The following is an 18,376-nucleotide window of genomic DNA, read 5'->3' as shown; positions in this document are numbered from 1 at the left end:
GGCAGAGTGATTACATCACTAGGATAGTAATCTAAAGGCCCAGGCTGATCCTCTGCCAACATGGGTTCAAATCCCACCACGGCAGCTGGTTGAATTTAAATTCAATTAATAAAATCTGGCATTGAGAGCTAGGCTCATTAATGGTGACCATGACAACTACCATTGATTGTCATATAACCTCACTGGTTCACTCTGTCCTTTAAAGAAGGAAATTATTTAGCCTGTCTTATAGACTAAATGGTGGGGTGGCATAGTGGCACAGTGCCAAGGATCTGGTTTCGATTCTGGCCTTGGGTCACTGTCTGTGCGGAGTCTGCACGTTCTCCCCGTGTCTGCGTGGGTTTCATCTGGGTGCTCCGGTTTCTGCCCACACTCCAAAGATGTGCGGGTTAGGTTGATTGGCCATGCTAAATTGCCCCTTCGTGTCCAGAGATGTGTAGGTTAGGGGGATTAACCATGGTAAATGTGAGAGGCACCAGGATAGGGCGGGGGTGGACGTGGGTAAGATACTCTGTCGGCGAATCAGTGGAGACTCAATGGGCTGAAGGGCCTCCTTCTGCACTGTGGGGATTCTATGCTTCTATATTTGACGCAGTGAGAAGTCTCACAACACCAGGTTAAAGTCCAACAGGTTTATTTGGTAGCAAAAGCCACTAGCTTTCGGAGCGCTGCTCATTCGTCAGGTAAGTGGGAGTTCTGTAGCCACATCATGGCTACCATCGACACCGCAAACTGCCAGCTCCAAGTGGAGAGGATCTCCAAGAAGATCGCGCATATCGACACAGACATCAAGTTTCCACATCATCTATATTTGACTTCAGCCCCACAATAATGTGGTTGACTCTGAACTACCTTCTGAAATATTTGAACAAGCCACTCAGTTCAAGGGCAATTTGGGGGTAGTCAACACGTTTTGATTCATTCATGGGATGTGGCTAGGCCAGCATTTATTGTCCATTCCTAATCGCTCTTGAACTGCTAGGCCGCAGCAGAGGATGTTTTACGAGTCAACCCCATTGCCATGGATCAATCCACGTAGGCCAGACCAGGTAAGGACCAGATGGACTTTTACAACAATCGACAATGGGTTTCGTGGTCATCATTAGATTCCAGAATTTTATTGAATTCAAATTTCACTATCTGCCACGGTGGGATTCGAACACGCATCCCCAAAGAATTACACTGGGTCTCTGGATTATTAGTCCAGTGACAATACCACTGTGCCACCAGCGCGCCGGGGATGCCCTCATCTCATTAAAAAAAAAACGGGCAAACCAACAAATCCCACCGCGGCAGATGGTGGAATTTGAATTCAATAAAAAATATCTGGAATTAAGAATCTACTGATGACCACGAAACCATTGTCCATTGTCGGAAAAATCTGGTTCACTAATGTCCTTTAGGGAAGGAAATCTGCCATCCTTACCCGGTCTGGTCTACATGTGACTCCAGAGCCACAGCAATGTGGTTGACTCTCAACTGCCCTCTGAACAAGGGCAACCAGGGATGGGTAATAAATGCTGACCCAGCCAGCGACGCCCATGTCCCACGAATGAATAAAAAGAAGACCTTGACTGAGTGTTTCATCTGAAGGATAGCTCAGTGCTGCGTTCTATTAGCATCCTAAACACATGTTCATACCAAAATAGAGAGGAGGTTATTTTGGTGAAGGGGGGAAAACAGTGAAGGGTCCATTTTTAGCCTCCACCAGAACTGGGTTTGGAGGCTGGAAGGTGCTAACAATAGCCACACTGGCTGTGATAATGCTTCCCTGGCTCTGTTACACCCTAGGTCAGGTGACCAGTAGCCAACATAGCCAATACAATGAGTCTACTGAGAGCCTCCCTGCTTGCCTGGCCAAGCCACCTGTGGGCAGCTCGGTGATACAGTAGTTAGCACTAATGCCTCACAGTGCCACGGACTCGGGTTCAATTCCGACTTTGGGTGACTTGGGTGGATTTTGCACGTTCTCCCCATGTCTGCGTGGGTTTCCTCCGGGTGCTCCGGTTTCCTCCCACAGTTCAATGATATGCAGGTTTGGTTGATTGGCCATGCTAAATTGCTCCACAGTGTCAAGGAGATTAGCAGGATAAATATGTGGGGTTATGGGGATAGGGCCTGGGTGGGATTGTTGTCGGTGCAGGCTCGATGGGCCGAATGGCCTTCTTCTGTACTGTAGGGATTCTATGATACTTCTCACCACGATGGGGGAGGCGGTGATGTAGTGGTATTGTCTAGTGAACTAGTAATCCAGTGAGCCAGGGTAATGCTCTGGGGACCCGGGTTCAATTCAAAAAAATTCTGGAATCGAAGGCCTAATGATGTCCATGAAACCATTGTCAATTGTTGTAAAAACCCATTTGCTTCACTAATGTCCTTTAGGGAAGGAAATCTCCCTCTTTACCTGTTCTGGCCTACATGTGACTCCAGACCCACAGCAATGTGGTTGACTCTTAAGATGTCCTCTTTAATGGCCGAGCGAGACACTCAATTCAAGGATAATTAGGATTGGGCAAGAAATGTTGGCCCAACCAGAAATTTCCAAAATGCAATGAAAAAAATGACTGCTAGATCCATTTTATAATGTAAGGTTAGACAGCAAATGCCTTGATTTTGAAGCATCCTCTCTCTTACAACCCCTCAATGGAAGCCTGATTCTTGATTCTGTTGAGGATTAACCAGACAATGCACGGTGAGTACTCAAACTCCCAAGCTTTTATTACTTGCTAGCAAGGAGAACAGAGTGAATTTCACAATGGTGTTCTGTTGATTCATACAGATAATTAGCAGTTATCGTTAATTACGGCAAATGAGAAACGGGCAACTTTTGAATCCTTCATTTGCATACATAGCCCACCAATCATAGCATAGCATTTTTCCCTTTCTTATCCAATAGAAAACGGTCTCCTTCATTAGCATAATATGTCACCACATCTTGTTTTTTGGTTTTTGTCATGGTAACTTGTCTTTGTTTCATCCTGTGGCCAAGGTCAGGAATGCAGTGTTTATGAAACTGACACAAGGTTAGATTAGTCTCTTTCCTGAACACACAACCGCTGATCTTCAACGAGGCCTTGTCTGCCTTGCTGACAGAGCCACCCGCCATAGTTGTTGTAACTTAATTTCCACAATTCAAGCCAGAAAGCTTCTGATTGGCCCTTTAGCTTCGGGAGGCTGCCTGGTGACATGAATCGAATGACGAACCCGACCTCTGACCTTCATGGCTACCCTTATGAAAGTCGGTGCCCACGACTTTATCCCCACAGAAGTGGGTTCAGGGCTTGGAAACAACCCCAACCTCTACCACCAGGAGTGAAAATCCTGCCCTCAGGGGTCAGACATGTTCGCTTAAGAATCTGGATTTAGAGTGGGAATTTGCTTTGAATTGTCATAACATGAAGTTGTCTGGAGGTCTGCATCAGAAACGTTTAGGTTTATCACACAGATCAGTAGCAATTGTTATATGTGGATCGCAACTACTTCCATTGAAGGTATGGGGGGAAGGGGAGATCAGGATATTGAGTTGGACGATCAGCCATGATAATAATGAGTGGCGGAGCAGGCTCAAAGGGCCGAATGGCCTACTCCTGATTCTAGTTCCAATGTGTCTAAGGTGTTTGATGTACCAGCTGACACGTAGCAGCAGGTGTCAGGATGGCTGAGGGATCGAGGGAGATGGCCCACTGTATACCCATTCTCGATGTGGAGATGCCGGCGTTGGACTGGGGTAAGCACAGTAAGAAGTCTCACAACACCAGGTTAAAGTCCAACAGGTTTATTTGGTAGCAAATACCATAAGCTTTCGGAGCACTGCTCCTTCGTCAGATGGAGTGGATCTGACGAAGGAGCAGTGCTCCGAAAGCTTATGGTATGTGCTACCAAATAAACCTGTTGGACTTTAACCTGGTGTTGTGAGACCCATTCTCAGACATGGCACTGGAGTTCTTGATGGAGGAGGCCTAGAGGGGGAGGGATGACCAATGGCCACAGGAAAAAACGGTTAGCCCCACCTGTCTCTCCAAGTGCAAATAGGGACGGCAGCCATTTTGCACAAACTAGATATTCTGCATGGCGTAAGGTGTGTAATCAGTAAATTTGTTTTTGTAATGGTGCTGTAATTTGAGACTGGGAGAGATCTCACTTAGACTTCGGGGGTCTCACATTGCCTCTTTTCAGAAAGGCCCACCAGACCACATGCCCGTCAAGCAGTGGCGAGGCCTTTCCCCCTGGAATCAAGGCCTCAGAGGTGTAAATCGTGCCAACTGGGAGCCTCCAGTCAATCAGAGCCTGTCACCTCTCCTGCTCAGCAGCACCACTGGAGAGGCTGTGGCTGCTGCCGGAACAACAGGTACCAGAGGCGCAAGATCTCGGAGCAACCCAGGCCACAGGCAAAAATATGTTGGTGGGTGGGGGAGGGGAGAGGGGTGAGCGGGGGGGGGGTGTTCATGAGGTGGAGCTCACGTGGAGAGGGGTGTGGTGGTGGGGTGGGGTGGTGGGCAGACTCACCCACTTCCTGATGGTAACCGGTCCCTCCATCGGACATGCATTTAATCGAGGGACCACCACCCCAACGGACCCCTCCCCCCGACACTCCCTCACCCCCACCAGACGACGAGCAGCCCACACAGCTTTACCAGTTGTGCACACCTCATGGTCAAGGCCCATCTGCAGCTGGGTTAATACAGGGCAGCACGCTGGCACAGTGGCTAGCACTGCTGCCTCACAGTGCCAGGGGCCCAAGTTCGATTCCCAGCCTCGGGTCGCTGTCTGTGCGGAGACTGCACTTTCTCCCCGTGTCTGCGTGGGTTTCCTCCGGGTGCTCCGGTTTCCTCCCACGGTCTGAAAGACGTGCTGGTTAGGTGCATCGGCCAGGCTAAATTCTCCCTCAGTGTACCCGAACAGGCACGGGAGTGTGGCGAGGAGGGGATTTTCACAATAACTTCATTGTAGTGTTAATGAAAGCCTATATGTGGCACTAATAAATAAACTTAAACTTAACCAGCATTGGTGGGATGAGGGCCTCAAATGGTCATTGATTGGTTGATTCTAGGTGAGGGGTGGGAAGGCAGTGGGGGTTCAGGAACGTGACCCACTTTGGTAAGTGTCTGAAGTTCTCTGTTTGCGGCTGGGATTCCCCAGTGCCACTGAAAGTGAATGGAGTTTTGGCTGGAATTTTCCATTCTCGCTTGCACTGGGTTCTGCCAAGGACGAGGCCGGGGAATCCCGTCCAACGTCCTTCCCACCTCCAAGCTCGCCATGAGTGAGAGCAGAAGATTCCGGCCCAGATAAGAGGACGTGAATCATCGAAGCAATCTCTCTATTTTCTTTTCAATAAAAGTTTGGGGTTTTTTTTTGCGATGCTGTAAAGTTCACACTCCCTCATGACGCCATGGAGAATGTTTTCTGCTATTTTCTTCCTCCAGGCTCCGGTGTTGGATATTATTTTAAATGAGGTTTTGAGCATGGAAATTTCCAACCTTCATCAAACCCGGCCAAATTTATTTTTCTAATATCAACACTCATTAAATGTTATTTAACCCATTTGAAATAGCGAGCATAAAGCCCCAAAGAACTACGGTAGTGTGACTACTCAATAAAAATCTTCTGCTCATTATCTTTCATTAAGGGCAATTTTTCCATTATTTGAACAAAAGGTTGCTGCAACCTTCTGTGGTTTTACTTGACTAATTACAACTAATTGGTTTGGTCTGGTTAACTCTCTGAGCACTAGTTGCTGCAACTTTTTGGCAAATGCCTTGTCAATTGAAGCTCTCTTTGTTCGTTCTTGTGAATCCATCCATGCAAGACTTGCTCAGTTTTGTATGTTTGTGACTTCTAATGAGGCCCACAAAGGCCTCAGTACTGAGCCGAGCCTTTCTGCACTGTCTGTCTCTCCCTAACAATCTGGACATTTGTTACAGTCTGGAGGTTTCATTCTCCATCATCAACCGTCTCCTCAAACTCCTGCCTGTTCTGCCCCCTTCACTCTCACCTCTGGCAGCATCTACCTTAGACATTAATTCCAAGATGGCGCCAGAGCGAGGTGACTTCTTACAAGCTGTGCCCAGCATACCCTCGAATTCTGTCTTTTACTCTCCTTCTAAGCTTTTAAAACTCTGCTCTGTTATAAACTCCCTAACAATGCTCTAATTAAGCTGATCTTTCTCTACACCCTAGCTATGACTGTAACACTACATTCTGCACCCTCTCCTTTCCGTCTCTATGAATGGTATACTTTGTCTGTATGGTGCGCAAGAAGCAATACTTTTCACTGTATACTATCATAGAATCCTACAGTGCAGAAGGAGGCCATTCGGCCCATCGTGTCTCACTGACCACAAACCCGTCCCTATCCCATAACCTAATGCATTTACCCTAGCTAGTCTCCCTGACACTGAGGGGCAATTTAACATGGCCAATCCACCTAACCCGCACATCTTTCGGACTATGGGAGGAAACCGGAGCACCCGGAGGAAACCCACGCAAACACAGGGCGAAAATGCAAACTCCACACAGACAATGACCCAAGCCAGGGACCGAACCCGGATCCCTAGCGCTGTGATGGCTAATACATGTGACAATAATAAATCAAATCAAGTCACACCTGCACCCACATCTTTCTCTTTATTTCCATACATCTCCCCTCACAACTTTTCCAAACTCATGGGCAGAATTCTCTGGCCGCATTGGTCTAAAAGCCGGAAATTCCTGCCTGACTGTCAATGGGGTTTCTCCTTGTCTGCAACTCGCCCGCTACAATTCCAGTGGCGGGCGGGATGGGAGAATTCTGGCCATTTTGTCCTGATACCCACTTCAACTTGAACCCCATTCCTACTGAACTGTGGAGCACCTGACTTGTCTTCCTGGCCCCCATGCTAGCTGACATTACTATTCCCTCAGACACTAGCATCTGTGTAAACTACCAACCCCTCCTCCAATTCCATGCTCCTTCCAAAGTTTGTGCTGTTACAGCCTCTTACATTGTTGTCTATGATTGAACCTTTCCAATCAGGCGTCAATTCCTACCATAACACCGAAACACTGCTCAGGTCAGTCACAAGTGACATCCTTTAGATTGTGGTCATGGTGTTTGACCTCTTTCCGCCCTCTTTGACCTCTCCCGAGTCCTCCTCCAATACCTCTCCTTGCCCGTTCAGTTCAATGAGCCAGCACTCGCTCAGTTCCACTTCTCCTTACCCAGTTACTCCAGCAGTGGCTTCTCTTCCCACCTCCTGCATTACTTCCTCTGGAGCACATTGTTAAACTCCTGTTATTCCTGGCCTACAACCCTCTTTGAACTCTAATGGCTTGTGCCTCACCACCACCCCACTTTCAAACCCACTTCATCATGCCAATGCACGAAAGTCTGAAATTCCCTCACTAAACCATGACCCACTACATCCATTTTCTCCTTAAAGGCCCTCCTTAAAAATCTACCTTTTATTAAATGTATTCTTTCATGGGATGTGGACATCGCTGGCTACTCCAGCATTTATTACCCACACCTAATTTCCCTCAAGAAAAGGGCGGCACGGTGGCACAGTGGTTGGCACTGCTGCCTCACAGCGCCAGGGATCCAGGTTTGATTTTGGCCCCGGGTCACTGTCTGTGTGAAGTTTGCATGTTCTCTCCGTGTCTGCGTGGGTTTGCACCAGGTGCTCCGGTTTCCTCTCACACTCCAAAGATGTGCAGGTTAGGTTGATTGGCCATGATAAATTGCCCCTTAGTGTCAGGGGGACTAGGAGGGTAAATATGTGGGATTACGGGGATAGGGCCTGGGTGGGATTGTTGTCGGTGCAGGCTTGATGGGCCAAATGGCCTCCTCCTGCACTGTAGATTCTACGATTCTAAGATGGTGTTGATCTGCCTTCCTGAACCACTACAATTCAGTAGGCACATCCCCAGTGCTGTTAGGAAAGGATTAGGGGGGGATTTCCAAGATTTTGACCCAGCAACAGTGAAAGAGGTGTTCTCTGCACATAATAGAAACTGAAACTAAAGTTTAAAAGTTAATTTATTAACCACAAGTAAGGCTGACATTAACACTGCAATGAAGTTACTGTGAAATTCCTCTAGTCGCTACAGTGCAGCGCCTGTTCGGGTCAATGCACCCAACCAGCACATCTTTCAGAATGTGGGAGGAAACCGGAGCACCTGGAGGAAACCCACGCAGACATGGGGAGAACGTGCAAACTCCACACAGTGACCCAAGCCGGGAATCGAACTTGGGTCCCTGGCGCTGTGAGGCAGCAGTGCTAACCACTGTGCTACCGTGCCACCTCTAAAACAGCAGCCCATGCAACACCCTAATAACATCACCATCAAATCGTGTGACCATCCCTTAAAGCAATCATGCAACCATCTAACTGTATAGCACATGGTGTCAAGCTTCTTGAGCTGGGTATTTGCCCAGAAGTGGCCAAACCGTGAACTGGGAGGTTATTGTCGGTCGTTTGAAAAGGAACTCTGGAAAGTTACATCGTCAGGACTGTCATGACCTGAGAGAGAGAGGTTTTGTAGAAGTGGGCCTTGCTTACGATAATCCTATCCGTGGAATTCAAAGGTGAAAGCTGTTGTCAGAGAGGACTCCTGACCTATGCTGTGTGAATAAAGAACTGCAAATTGAGGAACTCTCTGACTACACAATGCCACATTTGTGTGCGGAGAGATGCAGATTCTTGCTATGTTTGACCGCCTTTGTCGCATCAACTATTTAATGTGAAATTTACTTTTTTACTTAAAGTATCACTTGCCTGTGAATTCATATTTAATTTAAATTGATCGTGGGACCACAACTTTTCACAGTATACATTAATGAAATTGAAGATGGAACTGAGGGCACTGTTGCTAAGTTTACAGATGATACAAAGAAATGTAGAGGGACAGGTAGTATTGAGGAAGCAGGGGGGGCTGCAGAAGGACTTGGACAGGTTAGGAGAGTGGGCAAAGAAATGGCAGATGGAATACAATGTGGGAAAGTGTGAGGTTATGCACTTTGGTAGGAAAAATAGAGGTGCAGACTATTTTCTAAATGGGGAAAGGCTTTGGAAATCTGAAGCACAAAGGAACTTGGGAGTCCTGGTTCAGGACTCTCTTAAGGTTAATGTGCAGGTTCAGTTGGCAGTTAGGAAAGCAAATTCAATGTTAGCATTCATTCCTAGAGGGCTAGAATACAAGAGCAAGGATGTATTGCTGTGACTGTGCTACCGTGGGCGGCACGGTAGCACAGTGGTTAGCACTGCTACTTCACAGCTCCAGGGACCTGGGTTCGATTCCCGGCTTGGGTCACTGTCTGTGTGGAGTTTGCACATTCTCCTCGTGTCTGTGTGGGTTTCCTTCGGGTGCTCCGGTTTCCTCCCACAGTCCAAAGATGTGCGGGTTAGGTTGATTGGTCATGCTAAAATTGCCCCTTAGTGTCCTGGGATGTGTGGATTAGCGGGTAAAATATGTAGGAATATGGGGGTAGGGCCTGGGTGGGATTGTGGTCGGTGCAGACTCGATGGGCCGAATGGCCTCTTTCTGTACTGTAGGGTTTCTATGATTTCTATAAGGCTCTGGTCAGACCCCAGTTGGAATGTTGTGAGCAGTTTTGGCCCCATACTTGTTGATTTGATTTGATTTGATTTATTATTGTCACATGTATTGGCATACAGTGAATTGTATTGTTTCTTGCGCGCTATAAAGACAAAGCATACCGTTCATAGAGAAGGAAACGAGAAGGTGCAGAATGTAGTGTTACAGTCATAGCTAGGGTGTAAAGAAAGATCAACTTAATGTGAGGTAGGTCCATTCAAAAGTCTGATGGCAGCAGGGAAGAACCTAAGGAAGGATGTCCTGGCCTTGGTGGGGGTCCGGAGGAGGTTCACAAGAATGATCCCAGGAATGAAGGTTTAGCTGGAAATTATGTCATTGTGTCAGCCGTTATTCCCAACTGCTATTTATCAGGATAGAACCCAGTTCAGATCTTTCAGCTGCTGTGCTATTTGAAAACTTAGCCCAGGGTTACCCTTCTCCTCATAGAAACTTCTAAAATTCTAACAGGATAGATTCAGAAAGAATGTTCCCAATGGTGGGGGAGTCCAGAACTAGGGGGTATCGTTTGAGAATAAGGGGTAAACATTTTAGAACTGAGGTGAGGAGAAATTTCTTCACCCAGAGGGTGGTGAATGTGTGGAATTCACTCCCACGGAAAGTAGTTGAGGCCAAAATGTTGTCTGATTTCAAGAAGGCATTAGATATAGCTCGTAGGGCTAAAGGGATCATGTTAAAGTTTATTTATTAGTCACAAGTAAGGCTTACATTAACACTGCAGTGACATTACTGTGAAATTCCCCTAGTCGCCACAGTCTGGTGCCTGTTTGGGTCAATGCACCCTAACCAGCACGTCTTTCAGAATGTGGGAGGAAACCAGGGCACCCGGAGGAAACCCACACAGACATGGGGAGAACGTGTAAACTCCACACAGACAGTGACTCAAGCCGGGAATCAAACCCGGGTCCCTGGCGCTGGGAAGCAGCAGTGCTAACCACTGTGCCACCTTGCTGGGGAGTGTGGGGGGAAGGGGAGATCAGGATATTGAATTTGATGATCAACCATGATCATAATGAATGGCGGAACAGGCTGGAAGGGCCGAATGGCCAGCTCCTGTTTCTAGTTACTTTGTTTCTATGATATATTGATGTAGTTAAATGTTGAGAGGAGGCTCATGTGGAGCATAAATGCCAGACAGCATCGGCCAGTTGGATGTTTTTGTGATGTGCAATTGATTTAACTCGATGTTCCTTTAAGATAAGGTTAATTAGGGCAAGTCCAGCTGCATAAACGGTGTTGTGCGCTGGCAAGATGGTCTGACATCTCGAGTGACAATCCTCTGTCATCATCTACCCCCATTGATTCAGGACGGGAGGTCCACACCTTTGCCGTCCTGAATGTCAATGTGGGGTGAGCAGACATTAAACAGCCGAGTACTGCTGAGTTGTACGTTGATTAAAAACTGTCATTTGATTTTATTAAAAAATGGTCCTACTTTGTTAGCTATTCAATTAGGTAAATGGAAATATTAACTGAAGCATTGGACCAGTCATTGCAATCTATCATTTCTAATCAGAACGTTGACAGCATAATGAAGGTAAACAAAAAGGGAGGAATTAAAACAAAATGAAAGGGAAGTATGAGAAAAGGAAAGAAAAAAGGGCAGGATATGAAAATTGTTCAGGAATTCTGGCTGGCTTCTCAGGTGGAAATAAAAAACTTTCTCAAGAGCTGCAGGTTTGGCTGGGATTTATTACCGTTGTGCGTTGGTGCTAATGGCAGCACTGGTCGTTAAGCCTATGGTTTCAGTCACCTCAATGGGTCTGAATACCTCGTGCGTTCAGGCAAGAAACAGGTGGGGGCCATTCAGCCCCTTGAGCAGTTCCGCTATTCAATGAGATCATGGCTAATCCATCTCTCAATTCCATTGGCTTGCGTCGAGTCCGTAAGCGGGATTTTTCTGTCCCACTGCGCTGGCCGAGTCGTGTAGCAGGGCTGGAAATATGAGCCAGAGATGAAAAATCGGGTTCGCACCTGATTTCTCACCTATTGCGATATTGCTGGCCATGTTAAAAGACAGTAAGAGTTTTAACAACACCAGGTTAAAGTCCAACAGGTTTATTTGGTAGCAAATGCCATTAGCTTTCGGAGCCCTGCTCCTTCGTCAGATGGAGTGGAAATCTGCTCCCAAACAAGGCACTCAGAGACACAAAATCAAGTTACAGAATACTGATTAGAATGCGAATCTTTACAGCTAATCAAGTCTTAAAGATACAGACAATGTGAGTGGAGGGAGCATTAGGCACAGGTTAAAGAGATGTGTATTGTCTCCAGACAGAACAGCCTGTCCACATCATGTTAAAAGAATCATAGAATTCCTAAGGTGCAGAAGGAGGCCATTTGGCCCATCGAGTCTGCACCGACAACAATCCCACATAGGCCCTATCCCCGTAACCCCACATATTTACTTTACTAATCCCCCTAACCTGCACATCCCGGGACACTAAGGGGCAATTTAACACGGCCAATGCACCAAACCCACACATCTTTGGACCGTGGGAGGGAACCGGAGCAACCCGGAGGAAATCCACGTTCTGCCGGCAAAATCAGTCTCACGCCCGGGGGAAGGGCACGGGGCTGATTTAACCGTTAATAACATGTTTAGCATATCATTAAGGAGCCCGGGACTCAATGGCCTGGGCTCCCTTACTGCTCCCAACTCGCCGGTCAGGATTCTCACCGGTGAGGATCCACTAATGGGGACCAGGTGTGATGGCCTCGCCGTTGGGACCGGAGGGGCGTTGAAGCCCCTCGGATGGTCAGGAACGGTGAGGGGACACCGGCCTCTGAATCATTATTTCAGTTAATGTTTGGAGTCCATTTGGCTCTTATTCAGGACTAAAGGGAGGGTGAAATGTGTTAGATATTGTCATGCCAAGGCGTACAAGGCTATGGGCCAAGTGCTGGAAAATGGGACTAAAATTATTAGGTGGTTTGTCTTTGACTGGTACAGTCGCAATGGGCCGAATGGCCTTATTCTGTGCTGTATAAACCTCTATGACTTTATGTGAGCAGTGCTGGTTAGGCCAGCCTTTGTTACACATCCCCAATTGCTCCTTGAACCGAGTGGCCACTTCAGAGGCATTTAAGAGACAGCCACATTTCTGTGGATCTGGAGTCCCATGTAGGCCTGACCAACATTAAAGGACATGAGTGAACCAGATGGGTTAGTTTTGGTTTTTAATGACAATCAACAATAGTTTCATGGTCATATTCCAGATTTTATTGAATTCAAATTTCATAATTTGCCATGGTGGGATTCGAACCCATTACCCTGTGTTTCTGGATTATCAGTCCAGTGACAATATCACTATGCTACTGCCTCCCCAACTAAACAGGTTGATTATCAGCCTGCAAGTCTTTCCAGTGTGCCTGATGGCAGGCGGTAAGAGTGGGAGAGTTCCCTGGTCAGCCATACTGCAGGGGGCAATGGCAAACACTGCAGTACTTTGCCAAGCATGATCATGGACCAATCCAATGGAAGCCCATGATCACCAATGCCCTCTTCGGACATTGGTACCTGGAGGAGGTGGAGGAAGGGGTCCTGCCGCCACATTTCCAATAGTGACTACGCATTTATCAATATACACACTGTGCTGAGTAAGAAACAGTCTAACTCTGTTAAATGACATTTAATTCTTTTATAGCTCTGGACAAGAGGCATAGCCAGCCCACATTGAGCAGTCGATTCCCAAAGTACGTTTGCTTTGTTTGGAATGCATGTGTACACACGCTGTGGAAAAACTCCTCCCTGTGAACAAGCCAGAGTGAGCGCAAAGCAGGAAATTCCAAAACTCAACTCAAGCAGAGGAATTTTGTCCTCCTTGTTTGAAGCATTTTAAGCCATGCAGCATATTCTTGGACCAGGGTCATTTAGAAAGAACAAAGAACAAAGAAAATTACAGCACAGGAACAGGCCCTTCGGCCCTCCAAGCCTGCGCCGACCATGCTGCCCGTCTTAACTAAAACTCCCTACTCTTCCAGGGACCTTATTCCTCCATTCCCATCCTATTCATGTATTTGTCAAGACGCCCCTTCAAAGTCACTATCACATCTGCTTCCACTACCTGCCCCGGCAAAAAGTTCCAGGCACCCACCACCCTCTGTGTATTATTTATTAGTGTCACAAGTTGGCTTACATTAACACTGCATTGAAGTTACTGTGAAAATCCCCTAGTCGCCACACTCCAGCCCTGTTTGGATATGGCGGAGGGAGTATTTAGAATGGCCAATGCATCCAACCAACACATCTTTCAGAGGAAACTGGAGCACCTGGAGGGAGAATGTGCAGACTGCGCACAGATAGTGACCCAAGCTGGGAATTGAACCTGGATCCCTGGTGCTGTGTGGCAGCAGTGCTAAACACTGTGCCATCGGGCCACCCCAATATTGGACCTTACAGAAATACTGCAATGGCCGGAATTTTACCGGCACACCCGCCTCGATTCTGGGGGCGGGCGAGGCTCGGAGAACAGCATTCTCCATTGGCCTCGGGCAGGATTGTATGAGGGTTCATACCCAATATCTTTTAGCAAACTCTATTCCGGAACACTGGGAGAAACCTAATTTGGTTCAGGTGCCCGGGTGCAAAACATCACCAAATGGAATTCCTGGCAAGAAGGGCCCAGCATACATCTCCTGTAAACCTTGCACCTTGCATCTTAATCCTATGTCTCCTGGTAATTGACTCTTCCACCCTGGGAAAAAGCTTCTGACTATCCACTCTGCCCATGCCCCTCATAGTCTTGTAGACTTCTATCAGGTCTCCCTCAACCTCCGTCATTCCAGTGAGAACAAATTAAGTTTCTCCAACCTCTCCTCATAGCTAATGTTCTCCATACCAGGCAACATCTGGGTAAATCTTTTCTGTACCCTCTCCAAAGCCTCCACATCCTTCTGGTAGTGTGTTGACCAGAATTGAACAGTATATTCCAAGTGCGGCCTAACTAAGGTTCTATAAAGCTGCAACATGACTTGCCAATTTTTAAACTCAATACCCCAGCTGATAAAGGCAAGCATGCCGTATGCCTTCTCCACCTGCATTGCCACTTTCAGTGACCTGTGTACCTGTACACCCAGATCCCTCTGCCTATCAACACTCTTAAGGGTTCTGCCATTTACTGTATTTTTCCCACCTGTATTATACCTTCCAAAATGCACTAGCTCACATTTGTCTGGATTAAGCTCCATCTGCCATCTCTCCGCCCAAGTCTCCAACCGATCTCTATCTTGCTGTATCCTCTGATGGTTCTCATCGCCATCCGCAAATTCACCATTTGCGGATTTGATTTGATTTATTATTGCCTCCTGTGATATACATTTTAATGTACATTTACATTTTTTTGTTCGTAGCATCATCGTACTTGTGCTTGAACTATCCTTCATTAGTTGTACTCTGCAAGGAAATGAAGTCCATCTTCTAGAAACCAATGGTACTGTAGCTAAATGACAGTGTGACTGTATAATTGCACCATTGGGATGACAGACCCTGCGATGGTTCTGTAAAGGTAAGAGAGCTGGCCTTGTGCATTCACCCTCGAGATCTCTGTATTTAAAATGGATTCACCCAATTTACAGATATCAAGGCAACATGTTGTCAAAACTGACCCCTCACTGTGGCCTTGAAAGTGCAAGATTAAAAATCAAAGAGTGAGTAATTTATTACTCCAGACTCGTCAAAAAGTACAAAAAAATACAAATCAGATTCAGGAAAGCAAAAACTTCTGTGGACGCGCCATTGCGCTAAGTATGGTTGCCCTGTGTATGGGCGGGATACACAGCCGCCCCCGCCCCAATACCGGAAAATCCCACCCGAGGTCAACGAACCTTTGCATGACCCGTGTCCCGCCCGCGACAGGAAACTTCTGCCCTATAAGTTTCTCCTGCATTTGAGTTACATTTTCTGTAAATCTTTAAAAAACTGATTTTAAAAAGTTACATTGTGTCCATTTTGCTCTATTTCTACGTCTTGCCCAGTCTCCCCTGTCCTTTGTATCCGCCTCCTTCACTCGATGACTATCACCCTATGGTGCTTGTATCAATTCTTTCTCTACTCGGCTCTCTCCACGTATCGTGTGGCAATATTTTGTGGAGATGCCTGAAGGCACATTGCGAGTTCATTCTTGATGTGTCTTTAGCTGTTTATTATTGTGCGACGTCCAGAGTATAGGGAGGGCGCTGAGCAAGGTCACAGTCTAACGTTGTCAAACACAATTGTGACAATTCAACCAGACACCAGTTTCCCATCACCGACACCCTTCATTGTGCACCAAAGGAAGAGGCCGTTCCCGGGGCTTATAGTCAAGGAGTCTTCACCTTGGGACATACAACTCCGATCCGGGTAAAGGTACAGGCTTAAAACACCCACTGACTGCTTCCCAATGGGCCTCCTCCGCTCACTCAATAAGGCAGCTCATACTCCACAAAGCCCACGGGGAGATCTATTGATGACCCCCCCATGGCTTTCGTGGGCGTCATATCAACCACAATGAATTTCTCCTCCATTTTAAACCCCTTTTCCCCCAAATATTCCATATGTTTATTGTCTATGTGTAATAATCCTCCCTCCATCCCTCACCTCCTGCCCCCACACCAGAGCACCAGTCCTTTGTTCTTAAGGTTGCTACATCTTTTTGCAATCTCTCCCAACTACAGTTTAATATCTAACACATTTCACACTCCCTTTAGTCCTGAATAAGCGCCAAATGGACTCCAAACATTAACTGAAATAACGACTCAGAGGCTGGTGTCCCCTCACCTTTAATTAATTTTGGTCCCCTTTGATTTGATTTATTATTGTCACATGTATTAGTGTACAGTGAAAAGTATTGTTTCTCACACGCTATACAGACAAAGCATACCATTCAGAGAGAAGGAAACGAGAGAGTGCAGAATGTAGTGTTACAGTCATAGCTAGGGTGCAGAGAAAGATCAACTTAATGCAAGGTAAGTCCATTCAAAAGTCTGACAGCAGCAGAGAAGAAGTGACCTCAGACTTTGTATCTTTTTCCCAAAGGAAGAAGGTGGAAGAGAGAATGTCCGGGGTGTGTGGGGTCCTTAATTATGCTGGCTGCTTTGCCGAGGCAGCAGGAAGTATAGATAGAGTCAATGGATGGGAGGCTTGTTTGCGTGATGGATTGGTCTACATTCACAACCTTTTGTAGTTCCTTGTGGTCTTGGGCAGAGCAGGAGCCATACCAAACTGTGATACCACCTGGAAGAATGCTTTCCATGGTGCATCTGTAAAAGTTGCTGAGAGTCGTAGCTGACAGGCCAAATTTCCATAGTCTTCTGAGAAAGTAGAGGCGTTGGTGGCTTTCTTAACTATAGTGTCAGCATGGGGGGACCAGGACAGGTTGGTGGTGATTTGGACACCTAAAAACCTGAAGCTCTCGACCCTTTCTACTTCGTCCCCATTGACGTAGACAGGGGCATGTTCTCCTTTATGCTTCCTGAAGTCAATGACAATCTCCTTCATTTTGTTCACATTGAGGGAGAGATTATTGTTGCCACACCAGTTCACCAGATTCTCGATCTCATTCCTGTACTCTGTCTCGTCATTGTTTGAGATCCGACCCACTACGGTGGTGTCATCAGCAAACTTGAAAATCGATTTGGAGGGGAATTTGGCCGCACAGTCATGGGTGTATAAGGAGTATAGTAGGGGGCTGAGGACACAGCCTTGTGGAGCACCGGTGTTGAGGACGATCGTGGAGAAGGTGTTGTTCCCTGTCCTTACTGATTGTGGTCTGTGAGTTAGGAAGTTCAGAATCCAGTCGCAGAGGGAGGTGCCGAGGCCCAGGCCATGGAGTTTGGAGATGAGTTTCGTGGGAATAGCGATGTTGAAGGCTGAACTGTAGTCAATAAATAGGAGTCTGACATAGGTGTCCTTGTTATCTAGGTGTTCCAAGGTTGAGTGCAGGGCCAGGGAAATGGCGTCTGCTGTGGACCTAGTGCAGCGGTGGGCAAACTGTAGTGGATCCAGGTAGTCTGGGAGGCTGGAATTGATTATTTAAGGAAAGATGTAGTGGTATTGGAGGCAGTTCAGAGGAGGTTCACTAGATTGATTCCAGAGATGAGGGGTTTGTCGTATGAAGAGAGATTGAACAGTTTAGGCCAATACTCTCTGGAATTTAGAAGAATGAGGGGAGATCAAATTGAGGCATACAAGATGATAAAAGGTGTGGATAAAGTAAACGTGGAGCGGATGCTTCTGCTGGTGGGGCATTCTGGGACAAGAAGACATAGTCTTAGGATACGGGGTAGCAAATTTAAAACAGAGTTGAGGAGAAACTACTTCTCCCAAAGGGTTGTGAATCTGTGGAATTCGCTACCCCAAAGTGTGGTGGATGCTGGGACAGTGAGTAAATTTAAGGAGTTAGAAGGGTGGCACGGTAGCACAGTGGTTAGCACTGCTGCCTCACAGCGCCAGGGAACCGGGTTTGATTCCCAGCTTGGGTCACTGTCTGTGCGGAGTCTGCACGTTCTCCCCGTGTTTGCATGAGTTTCCTTCGGGTGCTTGGGTTTTCTCCCACATCCAAAGATGTGCGGGTTATAAGTTCATAAGTTCATAGGACATAGGAGCAGAATTAGGTCATTCAGCCCATCGAGTCTGTTCCGGCATTCGATCATGGCTGATGTGCTCCTCATCCCCATTTTCCTGCCTTCTCCCCATAACCATTCAACCCATTACCAATTAAAAATCTGTCTAACTCCTCTTTAAATTTAGTTAGGTGGATTGACCATGCTAAATTGCCGCTGAGTGTCAGGGGGATTAGCTAGAGTA

This window comes from Mustelus asterias, chromosome 8 (genome assembly GCF_964213995.1).
Source record: "Mustelus asterias chromosome 8, sMusAst1.hap1.1, whole genome shotgun sequence".
NCBI classification, from domain to species: Eukaryota; Metazoa; Chordata; class Chondrichthyes; order Carcharhiniformes; family Triakidae; genus Mustelus; species Mustelus asterias.
The sequence above is the reverse complement of the archived record's forward strand: the minus strand, read 5'-3'. Positions refer to the sequence as shown.